Source organism: Mus pahari, chromosome 3 (genome assembly GCF_900095145.1).
Source record: "Mus pahari chromosome 3, PAHARI_EIJ_v1.1, whole genome shotgun sequence".
Classification (NCBI taxonomy): Eukaryota; Metazoa; Chordata; class Mammalia; order Rodentia; family Muridae; genus Mus; species Mus pahari.
In genome coordinates, this window is record NC_034592.1 from 95,802,033 (window position 1) to 95,808,154 (window position 6,122).

At 45.1% G+C, this 6,122-nt stretch overlaps 1 pseudogene; it reads right to left on the reverse strand.

The window, feature by feature from the left end:
• Window positions 1–699: 699 nt before the first annotated feature.
• The window catches only part of LOC110317991, a 6,976-nt pseudogene continuing 1,553 nt past the window's right edge, over window positions 700–6,122 (reverse strand).

A 6,122-nucleotide genomic window follows, 5' to 3' on the forward strand; every position in this document is an offset into this window, starting at 1 on the left:
GAGAGAGAGAGAGAGAGAGAGAGAGAGAGAGAGAGAGAGAGAGGAGGGTGGGAGTTCCATAGTGCAATGGTTAGCACTCTGGACTCTGAATCCAGTCATACAAGTTCAAGTCTTGGTGGAACCTTGACATTAGGGCTGAAGAGATGGCTCAGCAGTTAAGAGCACTGACTCCTCTTCCAGAGGTCCTGAGTTCAATTCCCAGCAACCACATGCTCACAACCATCTGTAATGGGCATCCGATGTCATCTTCTTGTGTCTAAAGACAGTGACAGTGTACCCACATACATGAAAGAAAGGAAGGAAGGAAGGAAGGAAGGAAGGAAGGAAGGAAGGAAGGAAGGAAGGAAGGAAGGAAGAAGTCAAGAGATATGTATATAAAAGGCGTTAAGCATTTTATTGGGAAGCAATCAAATCAAGTATTTATGAGTACTTCTTATGTGCTTAATATTGTTCAGAGTACTTGGGGCATATCAGAAAATATAGCAAGGGACCTACCCTTGTGGAGCATACAGACTATGGCATATTACCACTTCACCTATGCACTGCTTGTGACCTTGGGCAAGTCACTGATCTCTCTGCCCTGGTATCAGCTGCCCAATGGGGTAGCAAGCAGGGTGGGTTCAGCGTGGGCACTGAGCCTGGTGAACTGCAGATGCTGAACCTACCACCCAGACAGCAGAGAGGGCTGGTGGATGATGTTTAAGGATCAAGTACAGTGGGGAGAAGAGAGAGGAAGTGGGTAGAGTAGCACTGGCTAGCTGGCAACACAAGCTGCGGCAGCGGCGGCGGCGGCTGCTCAGTGGCTGCCTTGTTGGCTAGGCCCTTGGTCTTCTATGAAGCTGCCCAGCTGTCTCCTTTGCTTTCTCTTTGGCTTCTTTGGCTGTATCAACAAGTGTTTTGGAACGGGGCCTCACCTTGTAGCTTGGCCAAGATGTACTCAAAGCCCTTCTTTGTCTTGGTCGCATTGCTTTTGAATAGAGCACAAAAATCCTAGACAGCTCTGGAGACGCCAAGTGAGCTAGAGATGTGGGCTTCCTGATGGATTTCAATCCTGCCTCTGTTGTCAGAGTCCACACTGTAAACATACTGGTTCCTCCACCGCCATCAGCCGGGCATGGCTGCTGTTCCACACGATCTGATTTTACTGGTCCACAATAGAGTCCTTCAGAATGCACACCAAGTGAGCAATGTTGGCAAGACTGCTCAATAAGGCATCCTGTTGGTTTTGGTCAGGAATATAAGGACAGAAGCTTCTGGTCAGGGTTGGGTCATCTCCGGGTGGAGTATTTCTTTGGTTAAGAAATGTTTGCTAAAGGGATTCTTGTACCATTGCCAGAAAACAGCCAACTTTTTATCCCAGGAACATTTTCTAGCTCAAGAAATACTCCATCATCATCCGAGCCAGGACAAGCTTAGCATCAGGAGGCCAGGGGCCATGTGACTCGGCGCAAACCTCTCTGGTTCACAGCTCAGTCACTGGTGTGCCAAGCTCAGGTCCCTGCCACTAACATGAGGGGAATCTAAGACTGTTCACTGTTTTCATATTTGGTTGAATGTGTCAAGGAAATGTTAGCATTTAACCATATTTTGAAATTACTCTGAACACTAATTACACATGGATTTCTTTTTTAAAAAAAATATTTATTTATTTATTTATTTATTTATCTATGTATATGAGTACACTGTAGCTGTATAGATGGTTATGAGCTATTATATGGTTGCTGGAAATTGAAATCAGGATCTCTGCTTGCTCTGAGTCAAAGATTTATTGTTATATGTAAGTACACTGTAGCTGCCTTCAGACACACCAGAAGAGGGCATAAGATCTCCCAGCAACCAAATGGTTGTGAGCCACCATTTGGTTGCTGGAATTTGAACTCAGAACCTTTGGAAGAGCAGTTAGTGCCCTTAACCGCTGAGCCATCTCTCCAGCCCCTACCACATGGACTTCTATTCCAGAAGGTAAACCTGTTAACATGTAAACAACATTACTTTCTATTGAGAGCACTGGTTTACCTAAGAAATGATGTTATACAGTCACCTTACATTTTTTTTTTTAATGGGTAGTGAATCCTCCACTACAGCAAATCCTCCTGGAGAGAAAGCAGGACCTCCTTAAGAAAGAATGCTCAAAATGCTGCTTAGAATGACCAACACTGAAGGAGACTCAGTTCAAATCGCAATGAACTCATGTTGACTTAAGACTCACAGAATGGAAAGGTCTAAGGAAAGAAAATCCCCAAGACTTCCTTGTCTCAAAATGAACAGCATGTCTAATTATTGGGTCACCTTTCCGCAGTCTATGACTAGAGCCTACATGGTCTGAGGGTCCCAGACCACTGGCGTCTGAGGTATATAGCCTTCCTGTCTGTTTCTAGGTGTCTTAATTAAGACAAGATTTCACTGGTGTGGTGACCCACGCCTTTCATTCCTTCACTCGGGAGGCAGAGGCAGGCAGATCTCTATGAGTTTGAGGTCAGCCTGGAGTACAAAGTGAGTCTTGGGCCAGCCAGGACTACATAGTGAGTTTTTTTGTCTCAAAAAGAAGAGGAGCCGGGCGTGGTGGCTCACGCCTTTAATCCCAGCACTCAGGAGGCAGAGGCAGGTGGATTTCTGAGTTCCAGGCCAGCCTGGTCTACAGAGTGAGTTCCAGGACAGCCAGGGCTATACAGAGAAACCCTGTCTCGAAAAAAAAAGAAGAAGAAGAAGAAGAAGAAGAAGAAGAAGAAGAAGAAGAAGAAGAAGAAGAAGAAGAAGAAGAAGAAGAAGAAGAAGAAGAAGAAGAGGAAGAGGAGGGTGGGGAGGAGAATGAAAAGTGGGGGAGGCTGAAACTTACACAAAGCTCAATGCCCCTTCTTTATTTATTTTTTATACCCCATATTCCATTCCCTGCACCCCCATCCACCCTCTGACTGCTCCACATCCCACACCTCCTCCCCACCCACGCCCCATCTCCACGTAGATGCCCCCACTCCCCACCCCACCTGACCTCTAAACTCCCTGGGGCCTCCAGTCTCTTGAGAGTTAGGTGCATCATCTCTGAATGAACAAAGAAGTTCTCTAGTGTGTGTGTGTTGGGGGCCTCATATCAGCTGGAGTATGCTGTCTGTTTGGTGGTCCAGTGTTTGAGAGATCTTAGGGGTCTAGATTAATTGAGACTGCTGGTCCTCCTATAGAATCGCTCTTCTCAGCTTCTTTCCGACTTCCCTAATTCAACAACATGGGTCAGCTGCTCCTGTCCATTGGTTGTGTGCAAATATCTGCATCTGACTCTATCAGCTGCTTGTTGGGTCTTTCAGAGGGCAGTCATTGATAGGTACCTTTTTGTGAGCACTACATAGCCTCAGTAATAGTATCAGGCCTTGGGACCTCCCCTTGAGCTGGATCCCACTTTGGGCCTGTTGCTGAACCTTTTTTTCCTCAAGCTCTTCTCCATTTTTGTCCCTGAAGTTATTTCCAACAGGAACAATTTTGGGTCAGAGTTTTGACTCTGGGATGGCAACTCCATCACTCTACTTGATGCTCTGTCTTTCTACTGGAACTGGATCCCACTTTGGCTACCTGAAGACCCAGCTATACCGCTCTTGGGAATATGCCCAAAAGATGCCCCATCATGCCACAGGGGCACCTGTTTCACTATGTTCCAATATAGCAGCCTTATTTGTGATAGCCAGAAGCTGGAAACAACCTAGATGTCCCATGACAGAAGAATGGATACAGAAAATGTGGTTCATTTACACAGTAGAATACTACTCAGCTATTAAGAATGAGGACATCCTGAGGTTTGTGAGCAAATGGATGGAACTAGAAAATATCATCCTGAGTGAGGTAACTCATACCCAAAAGGACATGTATGATATGTACTCACTAATAAGTGGATATTAGCCAAAGGGGGAAAACATACAGGATACCCAAGATACAGTCCATAGAACTCAAAAAAGTCAACAAGCTGAAGTGCCCAAGTGAGGATGCTTCAGTCCCACTTGGGAGAGAGAAGAAAGCCATCTCAAGTTCAGAGGGAGGAAAGACCTGGGAGGGAAAGTAGATGGTGGGGAGAGGGGAACCTGATCTGGTATTTGGTGAGGGAAAGGACTGAAGCCCTGAGGGTCAGCAGAAAGAATGGAAACAGGCAACCTCAGGAAATAGGAGGTTTGGGGGACCCTCCAGAATGCACCAGAGACCTGGGAGGTGAGAGACTCTCAGGAATCAAAGGGAGGGACCTTAGATAAAATGCCTGACAGTAGGGAGAGGGAACTTACAGAGCCCACCTCCAGCAGGAAGACAGGGCATCAAGTGAGGGATGGGGTTGCCATCCACAGTCAATCTCTGACCCATAATTGTTCCTGTCTGAAAGAATTACAGGGATGGAAATGGAGAGAAACCTGAAGAAAAGAAGGTCAATGCCCTTTCATAGTACATACTTTACCTTGTCTTAAAAATAAGCAACTAAATAAATAAATAAATAAATAAATAAATAAATAAATAAATAAAATAAGCAACTAGGCCGAGGACCCTGGGCTGGGAGTTTGCCTGCCATGGCTCTACTCACTGCGGCAGCCCGGCTCTCGGGAGCCAATTGAGCGAGTGGGGCCAGCCTCAGCAAGCAATCTTCATTCCCAGCAATCACGTGATGGCTCACAACCATCAGTACAGCTACAATGTACTCACAGACATAAAAAATGTTTTTTAAATTAAAAAAAAAAATTTAAAGTTTCTTTAAAGAAAAAAAAAAGCAACCAGAAGTAGATGTTTAACTTGACACTCACTGTAGGTTCTAGAGTCTGGAGACGTAGATGCTTATGTCAGCAGGAGCAATTTCCTTTTGTGGAAAAAGCATATATGACCGTCCTACCTTTGAGTAGGAAACAAAACAGCTACCAAAGCACACCTCTCATCTGTCCCAGCACTCAGGAGGTCGAGGTGGGATTGTAAACTCAAGACTACCCTGGGCTGCATAGCAAGACTCTGCCTCAAAAGAAGGAAAGAAAAAAATGGAGAAAATTTTAGTATTTGGACTGTCGTGCAATTCTTCAGTAAATAATAATCATAAAAAGATGGTCACATTCACTTTATCCTGTTCATTAAATGACGAGTTCATGTGCAAAAATATGACTCTTGGTTTTGAAATTAAGTGGAATAGTTTCAATAATATCAAGAAAACAACTGGCTGCAGAGATGAATTGAATAGAACTCCACCTCAGTACTAAATTAGGACGGTTAGGTTAATAAAACTGAGTTGATTTTATAAACCACATAGAAGAGCAATTGAGTTCAGAAACAGAAAGAAAAAAAGGATTGAATGAATAAATATAAATAAGTAAACAAGTGAGCTGTTTCTTCCTCTTATCATGCCTTCTTACTTCTCCACTAAAAATAGAATCTTAGTTGTCTAGTGAGACCTGCTTGGTGGTTAAGAATATGAACTGTATATATAACCTGCCCAGGTTTAAGCCCTAACCGTATCATTAATTACTTTCATGACCTTGAGCAAGTTACATACGCTGTGTGCCTTGTTTCCTCACTTTAATTACTGTTCTCACTTAGTACTTGCTGTAAACCACACAGACCAACTCATGAACATCAAACAACCCCATTTTTAAGTGATGCAACTATCCCCTTGTAGTGATGGGAATTGAAACCACTGAGTTCAGTAATTTGTTCCATGTCACATTATTAGTATGTACAGGAGATTTGAACCTGGATGTCTTGGTGCCACCTAGCAGCACTGTTCCAAACACAGCCAGACAATTAGTATAATGTTGTTAAAGATAATGCTTCAATGATGATGTTGGTGATGTTTGATGGTGATGGTGGTGATGGTGGTGGTGGTGGAGGTGGTGGAGGTGGAGGTGGTGGCGGTGACAGTGGTGGAGGCAGAAGCGGAGGCAGTGGTGGTGGAGGTGGTAGTGGTGGTGGTGACAGCAGAGGTGGTGGTGGTGCTGCTGCTGCTGGTAGTAGAGGTGGTGGTGAAGGTGGAGGTGGAGGTGGTGGCGGTGACAGTGGTGGAGGCGGAGGCGGAGGTGGTGGTGGTGGAGGTGGTGGTGGTGGTGGTGACAGCAGAGGTGGTGCTGCTGCTGCTGCTGCTGGTGGAGGTGGTGGTGGTGGTGGTGACAGCAGAGGTG